General features: G+C 43.6%; 1 long non-coding RNA gene across 4 annotated transcripts in view; it reads left to right on the top strand.

The window, feature by feature from the left end:
• The window catches only part of LOC135983079 (uncharacterized), a 44,956-nt gene that overhangs the window by 14,647 nt on the left and 12,728 nt on the right, over positions 1–17,581 (top strand). For 3 of the 4 annotated variants that reach the window (XR_010600568.1, XR_010600569.1, XR_010600570.1), the window contains 2 exons: positions 3,414–3,978; positions 4,636–8,503. This is a non-coding gene — a long non-coding RNA (uncharacterized LOC135983079). The remainder of the gene's footprint in view (positions 1–3,413; positions 3,979–4,635; positions 8,504–17,581) is intronic. The other variant, XR_010600567.1, reaches the window with a different exon arrangement.

The following is a 17,581-nucleotide window of genomic DNA, read 5'->3' as shown; positions in this document are numbered from 1 at the left end:
GGTACACACCTTTCAGCACAGCTTAAAAGGAGCAGCAATTTCTCTTCTCCAAGAGCTCTATAAGACAGAGCTCAAATATACCCTATTTATTCATTCTTTTTCACTCACTTCTTTCCTGTGCCCTTATCAGTTTTGAGCTCACCCATCCCCCCTCACCCGATTAGATCATTAACTTCAATTACCCCAATCAGCCTTCTCTGGGGAACTAATTGGTGGCAGAATGATCAGAGTGCAATTTCACCTATTAACTCCCTGCACTCTGTCACAACATGTTTACATTTTTATGTAAAGAGGCCCTGGCAAGATCCAGGGATTTTCCATGAGCTTTACAGTGCTTGACTTGTTGTGACAAAGCTATGGACCCCTGGCTCCACAAAAAATTATGATAAAAATACTGCTATAGCCATAAGTATGTCTCGCAGCTGAGGAGCCCTGAGCAGCATTCTTCTCCTTCCCACATTCCCAGCAGGCTATGGCTATTTAAGAGCCTTCCAGCCAGCTCCCACTCTCAAGAGTCCAAACTTATCACTTTTCCTACTGACTCTGACATTTCTTTTCACCAAGAAACAGAGAAGGCTGTTGCAATGAACCACAAAAAGAAAATGAAAAGGAGCACTGGAGTTTACACACAAAGAGAGGTCTCTGATATAAAATTTCAGCAACTGCTTGAACCATCTCTCCAGTGCTCTGCTTTGTTACCTTGCCACTCTCCACCTGGTTAGGGGATAGGCAATAGGAGAGTTTAGTAGGCAATTAATTCCCTATCTTCCAGCAGCAGGGTATGGCCCTTGCATCAAAGGACTGGATTTTCTTGTTTGCTATATACTTTTTGTGTTGCTTGAGGAGGGCAAAGTGGACCTAAACTGGCCCAAAATGGCCAGTGGAGAATTTGTCCTGCTCAGGAGAGCTCTGAAGGACCTTATGCCAGTGATATAAATTAAAGCTACTCATCAGCTCTCATTTATTCTGGGGCTGGCAGTATGGGATCAGGGAGTAGTCCTGTGGTTCCCCACTCTTCATTGCATCCAAATGGAGCTTGGGCAGGGTGGAGAATGTAGCCCCTGGTCTTCTAGCAAATTGCCTTCCTGTTCCTACCCTTACAGCCTTTTATCCTGAGACTACCAGGGCTTTCCTATCTGCATTCACTCTGTTTACATTTTTTCCTTCCACCATAATTCCCTTTCCAATGGGTTGCTGTCCAGTTCAATTTTTCCCTGTCCATAAACTTTTGCATGTAGTTCTGTACTGCTGTTCTTCCAAACCACGATGGGGTCTGATAAAAGTTTTCATCCGCAAGTCTAGAGAATACTGACATGCAGACTTTCTGCAGTCATGCTTTGATTCACACTTACATGAGGAGATTCAAATGCCAAAGGACACATTCTCAGAGGGTTTGTGGTGCCATGTGCTTTCTGGTTAAAGGTTTTTCAGGTTAAACAGATACACCAGACAACCCCCACCACCACTCCAGCGAATGTCGGATATGTTTAGAACTGAACTCAAAGGAGGGAGTCCAAACAGAACAACTGAGACTGAAGATACTAAATCAAAATGGATAAACAGCTGTGGTGAAAGAAATTAAATTAAATATGTGACATTGGCAAAAAACTGATGGATTAAATTGCCTGGTATGAGTAGACTGAATAGCAGCCAGTTAAGGAAAAATGTGCTGTTTGTATGGCTACAGAGCAGAGAAAAATGAGAGATCAGTTTTCTACCAACAGATGAGAGGAGCACGATGTTCTGACACTGTTGAGCAAGCTCAGTAGGAGGAGTATTTCTTATTCAGACAGAATGCTAAATGCTTTGGCAGGGAGAGAGTATTAATAAAATGATGATGATGATGATGATTCTATCATCTCTCATTAACAATTTTGCATGCTCTGTTTTTTAAGCAACAAAAATATTGCTCAAGCAAGTGGGTTGACAGTACAGTGGTATTTTCTTTTTATTTCTGTTGAAAGACATTGTGATATACATGGGGTATATACATGCCCTTTGAAAGTCAGAGTAGAATGTGTGGAATTTGGTTGTTTATAATTTAGGCCTCTATGCTAGAAAGGGTTTTCAGGTATAGCTATACCAGTTAACCTAATTAGTGAAAATACAGCTGATATCAACAAAAGACTTCTTTTGCCTGTACAGCTTATACCATCTCCCTGAACTAAATAAGCTATACCAGCAAAAGAACTTTTGAGCCAGTATAATTGTGTCTACATTAGGATTTTTGCCAGAAGAGCTATGTCAGTCCAGAGTGTGATTTTTTTCATGCTCCTATCTAACATAGCTATGCCAGCAAAACTTTTAAGGCTAGACGAGGCCTGAAGCTTAAAAGAATAATTATGTGAGCATCAAATAGATATTCCACAAATCGCTGCTCTAAAAAATCCATATAAGGAATTCAAGAGCTGCAAAGGAATAGTAGCTTTTACCTTAACCTATAACAAGTTAAGGTCTGATCCCACAAACACTACTGCGTGCAGGGCTTGCTACAGAGATCTGTTCCCTTAATTTCCGTTGACTGCAATCTGTCCCCCACAGTGGTCTGTGTACCACAACTGTATTCATCTTCAGAAAGATAGGACTGGAGCCTTTAAAGAATAACTATTCGCCCAAGCTGAAGTCCACAGATGCCTCTAAAAAAATCTCATAGTCAATTGTATTAAAAGACTGATTATTGATCTTAAAGAAACACTGTGACTTTCTCTTCATCCATTGTTAAGAAGAGATTATCAGCTAATGCAGCCAGTGCAGTTTCAATCCCATAACCAGGGCTATTACCCGGTTTTCTTGGGTCAAAAAATCCTGGGTCAAGCGAGTAAGTGGACTCAAGAAAATGCCAGAGTTGCTTCACAACAACCATCGCTGTGACCGTCCCCCCAAAAGATTTAGCAATACTTCCCGCATCATGTGTTGATTTGTTGACCAGAGGCAGCACAACAGCTTTTTAAAGAACCACTGGCATCTTGTCCATTCATGGACAAATGCTGACCATTCCTATCAACAAGGGAACCAGTACTCCCCTGCCAGCCTTCACCAGCCAGGAAGGACAAGGGTTACACTCACAGGCCTTGGCTACACTTGCGAGTTACAGTGCAATAAAGCCTCCCCCAGTGCTGTAACTCACTCCCCATCCACACTGGCAAGGCACTTACAGCGCTATATCTCCGTGGTTAGAGCGCTGGATGTACTCCACCTTCCCAAGAGGAATACCATGTATTGCGCCGCCGCTGCAGCGCTGCCCAATGCGCTGTGACTGGCCTGCAGAAGTATTTGGCAGTATCCCACAATGCCTGTTCTAGCCACTCTGGTCATCATTTCAAACTCTACTGCCCTGGCCTCAGGTAACCAACCATGTGACCTGCCCTTGACATTCCCCGGGAATTTTAAAAATCCCCTTCCTGTTTACTCAGCCAGGCGTGGCGTGGCGTGGAGCGCTATCAGCGAGTCTTTCCAGGTGACCATGCCTCCACGTGCCAAGTGAGCCCCAGCATGGAGCAATGGCGAGTTGCTGGACCTCATCAGTGTTTGGGGAGAGGAAGCTGTCCAGTCCCAGCTGCGCTCCAGCCGTAGGAATTACGATACCTTCGGGAAGGTATCAAAGGACATGATGGAAAGGGGCCATGACCGGGACGCCCTGCAGTGCAGGGTTAAAGTGAAGGAGCTGCAGAGTGCCTACCACAAAGCCCGCTACGCAAACGGCGGCTCGGGTTCTCCCCCCGCTACCTGCCGATTCTACAAAGAGCTAGATGCGATACTTGGGGTTAACCCCACCTCCACTCTGAGCACCACCCTGGACACTTCAGAGCCGGGGTGGGAGGAGGAGGATGAAAACGGGAGTGAGGATGGTGGGGCGGATAGAGACACCCCGGAATCCCTGGAGCCATGCAGCCAGGAGCTCTTCTTGAGCCAGGAGGAAGGTGAGCCAGTCACAGCGGCTGGTACTTGGTGGAGGACAAACAGAAGAGCAGGTTCCCGGTAAGCGGGTTTTTTTTCGGGAAGGAATTTTTTCGGTGCGGGCTGTTTGGGAGAGGAGGATTAGGCATGCATGCCTAGATGCGGAATAGTGCATTGATGTGGTTTATCACATTGCAGTAATCGGCCTCGGTAATCTCTTCGAATGTCTCATCCAGAACGTGTGCAATGCGCTTGCGCAGGTTTATCGGGAGAGCCACCGTGGTCCTTGTCCCAGCCAGGCTAACGTGTCCGCGCCACTGTGCCGCGAGGGGCAGGAGGACCATTGCTGCACACAGGCAAGCTGCATATGGGCCAGGACGGAAGCTGTATTGCAGTAGAAGACCCTCCCTTGCTTCCCAGGTCACTCTCAGCAGCGAGATATCGTCCAGGATGAACTCCTGTGGAAAATGTTGGGACAGTGTTCAGTGTAGGTGCCCCCTGCAGCTGTTGGCTCTCCCCAAGGCACAGAAACCCAGAGGACAGTACAGCCCTGAAACAATCAGTCCCCCTTACTCACCATTTTGAGGCTCTTGTGGGTTATGTGTGCTCTGTTTGGGATGGGAAAATTATGCTATTGTGTAGACCCTGTGTGTGCCCTCCGTAAGTGCGGGGGAAATCATTACTCTGTCTGGTATAAACAATGCTGACTCTGTTAAATGTTGCATTTTGCCTATACAGCTGCAACAACCTTGAGACCTCAGCCGTCCCTCTTATCGCCTGCTCAGAGACTGCAAAGACTCAGGAAGAGACCGCGAAAAACCAAAGAAGACATGCTGCAAGAAGTGATGCGGCAATCTATTAAAGAGAATGAAAAAGCACAGAACTGGAGGGAGAGAGAAAGCAGGATCCACCAGGAAAACTCAGCGCACCGGCGGCAAAGCACTGAGCACCGGCAGCAAAGCACGGATTGGAACTACTGCACTTCATTCCTGTGCATGGCACCAGATATCACTGCTGGTTTTCAGCCTCAAATTGCTCCCTCAAGGCATCCCTAATCCTTGCAGCCCTGTGCTGGGCCCCTGTAATAGCCCTGCTCTCTGGCTGTGCAAATTCAGCCTCCAGGTGTTCAACCTCGGAGGTCCATGCCTGAATGAAACTTTCACCCTTCCCTTCACAAATATTATGGAGGGTACAGCACGTGGATATAACCGCAGGAATGCTGTGTTTGGCCAAGTCCAGCTTCCCATACAGAGATCGCCAGCAGCCCTTTAAATGGCCAAAGGCACACTCCACAGTCATTCAGCACTGGCTCAGCCTATAGTTGAACCGTTCCTTACTGCTGTCAAGGCTCTCTGTGTAGGGTTTCATGAGCCACGGCATTAATGGGTAAGCAGGATCTCCAAGGATCACAATGGGCATTTCAACTTCCCCTACTGTGATCTTCCGCTCTGGGAAAAAAGTCCCGGCCTGCAGCTTCCTGAACAGCCAAGTGTTCCGAAAGATGCGTGCGTCATGCACCTTTCCTGGCCAGCCTGTGTTAACGTCAATGAAACGCCCATGGTGATCCACAAGCGCCTGGAGAACCATAGAGAAATACCCCTTCCGATTAATGTACTCGGATGCTAGGTGTTGTGGTGCCAGAATAGGAATGTGCTTCCCATCTATCACCCCTCTACAGTTAGGGAAACCCATTTGTGCAAAGCCATCCACTATGTCCTGCACGTTACCCAGAGTCATGGTTCTTCTGAGTAGGATGCGATTAATGGCCTTGCAAACTTGCATCAACACGATTCCAACAATCGACTTTCCCACTCCAAACTGGTTTGCAACCAACCGGTAGCTGTCTGGAGTTGCCAGCTTCCAGATTGCAATAGCCACCCGCTTCTCCACTGGCAGGGCAGCTCTCAATCTCATGTGCTTGTGCCGCGGAGGGGGGGCCGGGACGCGAGCTCCTCACACAGTCCCATGAAAGTGGCTTTTCTCATCTGAAAGTTCTGCAGCCACTGCTCGTCATCCCAGACTTCCATGACGATGTGATCCCACCACTCAGTGCTTGTTTCCCGAGCCCAGAAGCGGCGTTCCCCGGTGCTGAGCATATCCGTGAATGCCACAAGCAATTTCATGTCGTACGCGTTACGCGGCTCGATAACACTGTCGGACTCTTCACTCTTACTGTCACTTTGGATCTTAAGGAATAGTTCGAGAGCCAAACGTGACGTGCTGGTGAGACTCATCAGCATATGCCTCAGCAGTTCGGGCTCCATTTCCCGCAGACAGATCGCACTGCACAGAAACCGTTGAAAGATGGCGCCAAAGGTGGATGGAAACAAAGGGATTTCTGGGATGCGAAGCAATGCATCACGGGGCGTTGGGACAGGACCCCGCACCCACCCCCTTCCCACAACCCATGGCACCAGAATGGGAAGAGGTGCTCTGTGGGATAGCTGCCCATAATGCACCGCTCCCAACACAGCTGCAAATGTTGCAAGTGTGGCCACACCACTGTGCTGTCAGCTGTCAGTGTGGACAGACTGAAGTGCTTTCCCTACTCAGCTGTACGAAGACAGGTTTAACTCACAGCGCTGTACAGCTGCAAGTGTAGCCAAGGCTACAGTCTATAGCCTGGTGCTGCTTCAGCACCTCAAGTGAGCAACATTGGCCAAAACTCAAACTCAAGACACTTTTGGCTCCCCCCCACAATAGTAGACAGTCTGGATCTGGGGAGTTCATGCATATATAATTAGACCCCTACCAAATTCACTGTCCATTTTGGTCAATTTCATGGTCATAGGATTTTAAAAATTGTAAATTTAATGATTTCAGATATTTAAATCTGAAATTTCACAGTGTTGTAATTGTTGGGATCCTGACCCAAAAGGAGTCGGGGGGAGAGTTGCAAGGTTATTGTGCTGGGGGGAGGGTGTCATGATATTGCCACCCTTACTTCTTTGTTGCTACTGGTGGCAGCACTGCCTTCAGAGCTGGGTGGCGGGAGAGTGGCAGCTGCTGGCCAGGAGCCCAGTTCTGAAGGCAGCACCACTGCCAGCAGCAGCGCAGAAGTAAAGATGGCATGGTGGGGCACTGCCTTCAGAGCTGGGCGCCTGGCCAGCAGCCACTGCTTTCCAGCCACCAAGCTCTGAAGGCAGTGCAGACATAAGGGCTGCAATACCATAACCCTCCTACAATAACCTTGCGACCCCACCTGTGACCCCTTTTTGCGTCAGGACCCCCCCAGTTTGAGAAACACTGGTGAAATCTGTATAGTATAGGGGAAAGGTACCCAAAAGACTATATTTCACAGGTGAGACCAGATTTCACGGTCCATGATGTGTTTTTCATGGCTGTGAATTTGGTAGGGCCATATATATAAAACCATACAGGCAGTTTAGAGTTTATGTATAATAATGTAAAAGAATACTTTGCTTTTATATAGCTGCTTTAAGACAGAAAAATCCTGGAGTACTTCATAGACTACAGGTAGAAAGTTCACATAATCTTCCACTAGCTTGCAGTCATCTCAGAGGTGGAAACATACAGCCATTCTGTTCCAGTAACACTACACAATAGTATTTTTGAAGGGAACATGAATAACAGCTTATCTAGTTTCAAGTATGGTACAAAGGGTATTTAAATACTTAAGTTGGAATTTAGCCAGTGTACCAGGACTAGTCATCCTAAATATCACACTAATTGTGGAAAAGTGGATAATATTAACTTCTACTTAATAGAATCCATATGTCTAATTCAATAGAGTATATGTACACATTCAGGGTTTGCTAATACATCTGGTTGTATTCCCAACAGTGCGTTCAGAGAACCCCTTACAGAGCTCCAAAGATGCTAGTGAAGGTGATGCTGAGATGCATTTTGCAGCAGTAAGTTTGAGGAGCTGCCATTTATTGTCTATCTGAATTCAGTTACAGTTGTACTATGGGAAAATATTAATGTGCCTGTATATTTCATAAGAGGGCCCCTATTCCAATGAAGTGCATGCTTGCCAAATGGTTACTTAACATGGCATCCCCAAATGCATTAGTAATCTGTGTTTATCTTGTTTTGCTTCTAGTCTTGCATAATAACCTAATGACTAAGCGCCATTCCCTACCATCCGCTGACTTGTATTCTATCTTATTTTATATATTGTGAAAACATTTTCTATTTCATATTCATTCCATGATGTAATGAATAGGCCTGCCTAAAATGATCCAGTAGTTTGTGCAGAATATTATCAGGGAACTCTCTCAGCCCAAGGAAAGGCTAAATTTACATACCTGACATTTCACTTGATGTTTAGGTTTTAGAAGAGAAGATTATATTTGTGCAGCTCAGATTCTTACGCTCTTCCTAAGGCTGGACATCACTTTGGCAACAGATATATTCATCCACTTGTGGAGAGGGGGCACCTGAGTTATATGGAAGAGTTGCCTAACTTGTATAAGGAACGGTATATGAACATTTTAGTTATGCATCATGCAAGTCATGGCAGAGAATACAGAGAATCAAAGCATTAAGGGGAAGATACTAAACACAGTATCTGGGCATGAGAAAAGAAGAAAGAAATCCTCCTTCCCAAGCTGTGGAGCCATTCTGGAGCCTCTTTGTGAAGGTAACTTGGGCCTGATGGCTGAGGTAGCCTCTGCAGTCCCTTGCACAGCCCCTCTTCCACATGGTGGGGAAGGGAAATAGAGGATTCACATAGAAGCAAATCCTCTGGCTATGCCTCTCCTTGCTCTGCCACCACATGCCCCTCCAACTCCTACCTCCTTTAATGCACAGTTTACAATTGTCAATAAAAAATTCAAGGACATTTGCTCCAGAATAATATTAGGCTGAACAAAACACTAGTGAATATATAATAGGGAACCATCCCGTACTGGTAAAGAGGCAGACTGGATAACCTACCATTTTGTTCTGCATTGCTAATTTATAATTCAAAGAGAAATGTCCATTGCTTGCTTTTGGACTTAATGTATGAAGTTAAGAATTATTCAAAAGAAAAGATTATGGGCAGTTTATATTTTTCAAAGGCATTTAAACCTTTTTAATTTAGAAAAATAATCTCTACTTATTTTTCATGTTATTTTTCATACTTCAAAAAACTTACCAGTATTTATGCTAGGCACAGATTTCATTTTCACACATCAAAGATTGTTTCATAGGAGTCATTTGATGCAATATAATAAGAACCACTTAACCAAATACTCTGTAGAAGCCACAAACTACTTTAAATAATTAACTTTCTGCCCTCGAAAGGTAAATTATAATAACAAGTGATCAGAATGAAAAAAAAAAACCTTCAAAGGTTATTCTGTGAACAAAAAAACATTTCCTGTGTACTGAGAATCATAAATCATAGGACTGGAAGGGACCTTGAGAGGTCATCTAGTCCAGTCCCCTGCACTCATGGCAGGACTAAGTGTTATCTAGACCATCCCTGACAGGTGTTTGTCTAACTTGATCTTAAAAATCTCCAATGATGGAGATTCCACAATGGAATGAAATTCACTATAGTGTAGAGAGGGCAGAACAGAGCCAGCTGCACCACTGAACCTGATAGAGATTTTGAACAGACCTTGCAATAGGGTTGGGCAGGGGAGAGTTACTTGAAAGTAGATTTGTAGTAGGTTGGAGTAGCTCGTGCACACCCTGGAAGGCACTCTACAGTGACTTTGAATAGGCTGATCTAGACTTGGGGGGCTGGAGGGGGTGGCTACTATATATTTAACTAGGCATATGCCCCAACTCCTTGCTTGGGGTGGGAAGAGGCTGCTATTCTAGCCTATGTACTCCCTGGGTATCTACATGGTCAGAGATACCTGAACTATCTCAACATGATTTTTCCATCTCAATGTACAGGGAACTGAATGTGGGATGGTGCTTTATTATAATAATACAAGGTAGTTGGGGGGTTATTTAGGAACGACATCTGGAATGAGGCAAGATGGATGGAGGAAGCATTTGTTTTATCTGGAAAGCAGCCATATGTAAATACTGTAATTAACTCTGGAAGGTGGTGAGTTGGACTTAACTGTGCTCACAACCACAATTTCATTTCCAGGAAAACAGTCAGAAGGCATGGGAAACATTTCTTGTTCTTCACCTGATACATTGATGGCATTCCTACTTCCACTAGGGCACATTTCAGCTTCCCTGTGAAGATGTCCATCTCCAATGAGCTTTATTTGGCTCAGAGCATGAACAAATGTGCTGGTACTGGTAGGGTTAAAGTAAAGCCTTTTTACTGAATTTTTATAGCTTTTTTTTGGTTGGAACACAGTGGAGAAATTTGGGGCAAAACTGAACTATGCTGATAACTATCTCCTATGGTATGTTACATACTATACAGCAGACCACAAAGAGAGGGAAAGTCTTATTATTCTATTATATTATTTCTATTATCCTAATTTATCACAACACAATAATTTCAACTTGATTTCCCCTTCCAAAACAGGTCTGAAAAACTGTTACAAGTGAATCTAGATGATTAGTTTAAGGTTTCCAATGGTGTGTTGTTAAGAAAAACAATGGTTTTAATTGCATTTTGGCAGCTTTCAATTATATTTTACACTGTTCAACATCTGCACTCTACAGGTGTTTAAACACAGCTTTTTCAGTGACTAAACGTTTGGCAACATTTGTAGAATAGTTGGACTGCATTTAAATTTATAAAGTTATAGGAACATGATACTGGGCGGCTATAGTGTAATAAATACATTTTTTGTATTAAAATAGATATTGGAGGATGTAGCATGATGGTAACAATTGCTTCATATCAGCATTTTATTTATGAGGATCCCAAACCCCGAAGTCTTTACTCAAGACCTAATTCTGGCATCTGTACTTCCATTAGAGGGGCAGCCGAGTTAGTCTGGACCTGTAAAAGCAGCAAAGAGTCCTGTGGCACCTTAAAAACTAACAGACGTATTGGAGCATGAGCTTTCGTGGGTAAATACCCACTTCGTCGGATGCATGTACTTGCATTGCGTACTTCACTGAAATCTATGGGACTGCTAGCATATGAGGTATTACTAAATATGAGGAAGAGCAGCAGAATTGGTCTTTTAGTTTTCCCCTGAGTCCTTCTTCAGGCAAACTCCCATTGTTTTCAGTGGGACTATTTCCAGTGTTAGGACTAAGAAGATCAGGATTAATGACAAAGTTGAAGAGTTTCAGGTGATTTTCTCTCTTTAATTGGAGACAGCTGGGAGAGTGCAAAATACACAAGATCTGTAGGAAGGTGTGGTAGAAATGAAGTGGGGTAGTACCTAGGAGTTTGGCTTGGTAAAGCGTTAGTTCATTGCTTGTTTAGGGTTTATTTTATTCTTTTGTATCATTGTTTTAAAATAAATGAAAACATTTACAGAATTATCTATCTAATCTACATATCTATACGCACACATCTATCTAATGTATCTCTTATGTTATTGCCTTGGTAGGAGCTTGTCTGATATAAATTACTTAAATAATAGGTATCATTTTGTTCTCAATACTCCAGGGAAAGCCAGTCAATACAAAGCACATCAATGCATTAATATAAAAGCAGAAGTCAAAGAAAATGTATATTAAATGGAAATTCAGGATCCATTACACTGGACATTACACCTCAATTTCCTGAACTAGATTTGACAAACCACCAGTAAATATCCAGTAGGAATAGTCTTGCACTGGCTTCATGGATTAGATGATTTAATAGGTCTTTTCCACCTCTAACATCTATGAACATATGAAAATCAATGACAGCCCATTTAGTGAAAATACCTTGCCCTGTTCTGCACAGATGCTTGGAGCCTTTTCCCTCTACCTACATTGAAGCACAGTCAAAGTAGTACTGACTGGGAGTTTTGCTCTAATGAGGACTGAGTTAAAACACCGTATGGACTCCATGCTTCGGGCATTATTTTTGGCATTAAATGTTCTACTTTTAAAAGTGCTTTCTCTGTGCCCCAAATCTACAAGGTTTTCATCAGATTTTACTCTGGCAAAACTCCTGCTGCCGACTAACTGAGGTGTTTGAATCACAGCCCCGCACAGAGAGAGGCAGGGGCACAAAGTACAATAGCGTAAAGGGCATTGTATCAGGCCTAGGAACAGTGCCTATGGTCTAACTGTCTAATTGCACAAACCCGAACATCCTTGCCCCGCCCTGAGGCCATGCCCCACCCTGTCCCTTCTCACTCCATCTCCCCTCCCTCCATCGCTCGCTCTGGCCCACCCTCGCTCATTTTCACCGGCAGGGGATTGGGGTTTGGAAGAGGGTGCGAGCTCTGGGCTGGGGGGGTGGGGGCGAGGGGTCTGGAGTGCAGGAGGGGGCTCAGGGCTGGGGCAGGGGGTTGGGATGCAGGAGGTGGTGAGGGGTGCAGGCTCTGGGAGGGAGTTTGGGTGCGGAGGGGGTGCAGGGTGTGGGCTCCGGCTGGGTGGGGCTTACCTCAGGCGGCTCCCAGAAGTGACCGGCATACCGGATCCTAGGTTCAGGTGTGGCCAGACGGCTCTGTGCACTGCCCCTGCCTGCAGGCACCATCCCCGCAACTCCACGGTTCCCAGTCAATGGGACCTGCGGAGCCAGGGCTTGGGGCAGGGGCAGTGCGCACAACCTCCATGATTGCCCGTGCCCAGGAGTATGCAGGGACGTGCTGGCTGCTTCCAGGAGCTGCGCGGAGCCACAGCAGGTAGGGAGCCTGCCTTAGCCCTGCTGCGCTGCCAACCAGACTTTACTTTTGGCCTATTAAAATCTCCCGGATTATTTTCAATAGCAACCAGGAGATTGAGGCTGATTCTGGGAGACTCCCGGCCAATCCGAGAGGGTTGGCAACCCTAACACTGTCTTCAAGTTCTGAGAGTGCAAAGGAACACAGTCGCAGCACCACCATTTCCAGGGCACAGTGTCTAATCCCTTCCATATTAGCCAGCAGGGGCAGGGGGAAGTCTGCCCTCTTCCCTCGTCACCTATATCAGAGCACTGTGAGGTACTCAATGGATGTAAGCAGCATACTTTAACCAGCCCATGCATGGATGTGAACGGGCGGAGGTTACACATACACTCTGGTACGAAGCATGATCTTGTCTTGAGTAGGGATCTTCTCTGCCGTTGTAAACCTAGATTAATAATAAAAAGTATTTCAGTAATAAACAAGATAGAATTTGTATGTGAATTTCCACACTGACTTTGCAATTCCCATTACACATTTGATTCACTGAAGCTTTTTGCAGGCCCTGCTAGTATGTGGGCTGGGGCAAGCCTGCCTATTTTTTGTGCAGTGGGGGTTGCTAGAAAATCTTTTTTAAACATCCAAGATTTGATTGCATTTTTTCACTGACAAGTTGTCATTTTGTTTCATTCACAATACAGAGTCCACTCCAGACAACAGCTCTCTCTGGCAATTGCCATTCCTTCCCTAAACACAGATCTCTGCACCAATTTTTCTTTGTGCTTTTCTAGAAGATAATGAAAATAATCTTTGCATATTCAACACTTGGTCATCTGCATAGTTCTTGGCAAAAGTTCCCTCTGAGCCCATGTTGTATAATCACTGCAGGATTGGATACAATTTTTGGTGCTTTTTTCTTTTTCCCCCCTCCCCCGCAAAAAACAATGGGAAAATTGCACAACTTCACATAATATAATCAGTAGGGCTGGCAGTAAAGGATTTCAGATAAAGTTATTTTAAAAACATATTATGTCCATATCCGGTTAAACACTCTTACTTATATTCAAAATAAGAGAGAATCTTATAAAGGGCTGAAATGTAACTTATGTTTGTGAAGCTATATTTAACTTACACAGGTAGCAGTTTGGATAAAATGCCTAGGCTATTTTTAATTGAATAAGTATGGTTTATCTGTAAGCCAGATCTCTCTTTTTCAGTTGACCCTTCCCTTTGAAGAAACTTTCCCTCATTAGAGCAAAACTCTCAGTCCGTACTTCTGCCTGTGCTTGAATGTAGGTAGAGGGAAAAGGCTCCATGCACCTGTGCAAAACAGGGTTAAGCACTGACCATAAACAAAGAGGCGACATGCTCCTAATTTAGAGGATTTTATAATCTAAGAACCCAATATAACATCAATATAAAACAAAGATGTTCCATCCCATATAAAAGATAACACTCCTGGTGCAAATATTCCTATGTGTGAATTTAATATTCACTACCTACAATTACGCAAGCATGCAAGCTTAACATTCACCTTTTGGAAACATCCATGTGAGAAAACTATCATTTGAATTATTGCAGAAAGTGAACACAAGAGTGATACAAGCTTGCCCCAGATTGGTTTAGGTTTACATCTGAATGAATACTCACAGACATATTTATGGGGTATTTGCCCAGCTAGTTTTTCCAGGGTTTTTACTTGACTTTCTCAAAAAAGTGTCAGAGTAGCAGCCGTGTTAGTCTGTATCCGCAAAAACAGGAGTACTTGTGGCACCTTAGAGACTAACAAATTTGAGCATGGGATGTAGCCCATAAAAGCTTATGCTCAAATAAATTTGTTAGTCTCTAAGGTGCCACAAGTACTCCTGTTCTTTTTTCAAAAAAGTGTGGGAGTCTGGAGGTAGATTTTCTGATTCCAGAATCTCTTAAGAATTTTTTTTTATATGCCCTCCCAAAATCTTTTAGGCCAAAGGCCATAATTCAACTGGAAATATCATTTGTCTCAGGCTTTTCATCTATATGCTACTTGTACGCTATCTGCTATTGGCATAAAAATAGAGTACAGGTCCCTTTAAAACAGTCAGCCATTAGAAAGAATGGAAAACCTCCTTATGTGAGTGGGGCCAGGCTGGAAAGACAGGGGAGAAGTCCTTACCAAAGTTTGTATATATGTTATATATAGTTATGCTGTGTGCATGCTAACACTGAAAACATTCAGAGGGTGAGGACCTGAGGCCCTGGGTCCCAAATAAAGTAAGTCCAAAATTATGGTTTAGCATTGAAAACAACAACTGAATTCCTATTAGAAGCCTGTCTGGGTATAAGAAATAGAAGAGATGTTCTAATACTAGCAGCATGTCTACACTTACCGGGATCGACGATGCGATGATCAATGCACTGGCAGTCGATTTAGCATGGATTTTTCACAACTACGTAAGCAACGTAGTTATACTGATGTAAGTTTATAGTGTAGATCTGTCTTAAGTAATGATATAAAAGGGGCCCTTTACTCTTACATGTGTGTAGTCAGAATCCTATCTATTCACTTTAGGGACAACTGGCAGCCCACCAGAGCCAATAAAGCTCAAAGAGAACAAACTAGATTATTTTCTGGCTCATATGTCATCCACAGAATTTTTAACTGTGTTCTGATTGCAGAACAACCATATTATCTTCAAATTATATCTTCAGTTAACCCATAGAAAGTGGGAGTGGAGGGGGAAAGTGGATTTCTAAGCAGCAGGTTCCACACATACAACACAAACATAGGCACAAAATTGCAGCTAAAATATGGCCTAGCAGCACCAGAATTATTGTATCTATTGTTGTTTGAACAGTATGTGCTTTGAAGCCTGAATTCAGTCCCTGCTGTGTAAATGAGCAGCTCTCAGAAGAGGAGGTTCAGGCAATCCAACTAATAAAGCCTTACATACCTTTTATTTACTGCAAAATTAGCAAGAAGAAAAAGAAAAAGGGACTGTAGATTGTGGCTGTATTTAAGCAGCTCCAAACTGATTAATAGTAGCAATGATAACTCTTAAGTAATATTTTGTATTTCTCTAACAACTCTTCCAGGGATCTCTTAGACATTAATTTATTAAGACTCACAACACTCCTGTGTGGTAGGCAATTATTTTTTCTGGTTCCTTTATTAAAAATTTAGAATAATTATTAGCACTGGCTTGAGTTTATACTTAGCTGTCAGCGAAACATTTGATTTAGGCCTTGGCTGGAATATTTTTAAAACTGCTACAAACTGGGCACATCACTGGGAGATGGGAGAGATTCCAGAAGACTGGAAAAGGGCAAATATAGTGCCCATCTATGAAAAGGGAAATAAAAACAACCCAGGAAACTACAGACCAGTTAGTTTAACTTCTGTGCCAGGGAAGATAATGGAGCAAGTAATTAAGAAAATCATCTGCAAACACTCGGAAGGTGGTAAGGTGATAGGGAACAGCCAGCATGGATTTGTAAAGAACAAATCATGTCAAACCAATCTGATAGCTTTCTTTGATAAGATAACGAGTCTTGTGGATAAGGGAGAAGCTGTGGATGTGGTATACTTAGACTTTAGAAAGGCATTTGATACGGTCTCGCATGATATTCTTATCGATAAACTAGGCAAATACAATTTAGATGGGGCTATATAAGGTGGGTGCATAACTGGCTGGATAACCGTACTCAGAGAAAAAAGAACAGGAGTACTTGTGGCACCTTAGAGACTAACAAATTTATTAGAGCATAAGCTTTCGTGGACTACAGCCTCCGAAGAAGTGGGCTATAGTCCACGAAAGCTTATGCTCTAATAAATTTGTTAGTCTCTAAGGTGCCACAAGTACTCCTGTTCTTTTTGCGGATACAGACTAACACGGCTGCTACTCTGAAACCCCGTACTCAGAGAGTTGTTATTAATGGTTCCCAATCCTGCTGGAAAGGCATAACAAGTGGGGTTCCTCAGGGGTCTGTTTTGGGGCCGGCTCTGTTCAATATCTTCATTAACGACTTAGATATTGGCATAGAAAGTACGCTTACTAAGTTTGCGGATGATACCAAACTGGGAGGGATTGCAGCTGCTTTGGAGGACAGGGTCATAATTCAAAATGATCTGGACAAATTGGAGAAATGGTCTGAGTTAAACAGGATGAAGTTTAACAAAGACAAATGCAAAGTGCTCCACTTAGGAAGAAAAAATCAGTTTCACACATACAGAATGGGAAGAGACTGTCTAGGAAGGAGTACAGCAGAAAAGAATCTAGGGGTTATAGTGGACCACAAGCTAAATATGAGTCAACAGTGTGATGCTGTTGCAAAAAAAGCAAACATGATTCTGGGATGTATTAACAGGTGTGTTGTGAGCAAGACACGAGGAGTCATTCTTCCGCTCTACTCTGCTCTGGTTAGGCCTCAGCTGGAGTATTGTGTCCAGTTCTGGGCACCGCATTTCAAGAAAGATGTGGAGAAATTGGAGAGGGTCCAGAGAAGAGCAACAAGAATGATTAAAGGTCTTGAGAACATGACCTATGAAGGAAGGCTGAAAGAATTGGGTTTGTTTAGTTTGTAAAAGAGAAGACTGAGAGGGGACATGATAGCAGTTTTCAGGTATCTAAAAGGGTGTCATAAGGAGGAGGGAGAAAACTTGTTCTCCTTAGCCTCTAAGGATAGAACAAGAAGCAATGGGCTTAAACTGCAGCAAGGGAGGTCTAGGTTGGACATTAGGAAAAAGTTCCTAACTGTCAGGGTGGTTAAACACTGGAATAAAATGCTTAGGGAGGTTGTGGAATCTTCATCTCTGGCGATATTTAAGAGTAGGTTAGATAAATGTCTATCAGGGATGGTCTAGACAGTATTTGATCCTGCCATGCGGGCAGGGGACTGGACTCGATGACCTCTTGAGGTCCCTTCCAGTCCTAGAATCTATGAATAATGAGCTAGAAACAAACAGTCAACACAGTATTGCCAACTCTTGTGGTTTTATTGTGAATCACACTATTTGAGGTTTTTCTTAAAGCCCTAGCTGCTGGAATCATGTTATTATG

Source organism: Chrysemys picta, chromosome 4, assembly GCF_011386835.1.
Source record: "Chrysemys picta bellii isolate R12L10 chromosome 4, ASM1138683v2, whole genome shotgun sequence".
Classification (NCBI taxonomy): Eukaryota; Metazoa; Chordata; order Testudines; family Emydidae; genus Chrysemys; species Chrysemys picta.
Note: the sequence above shows the minus strand (reverse complement) of the source record. Positions and strands in the feature narration are given on the sequence as shown.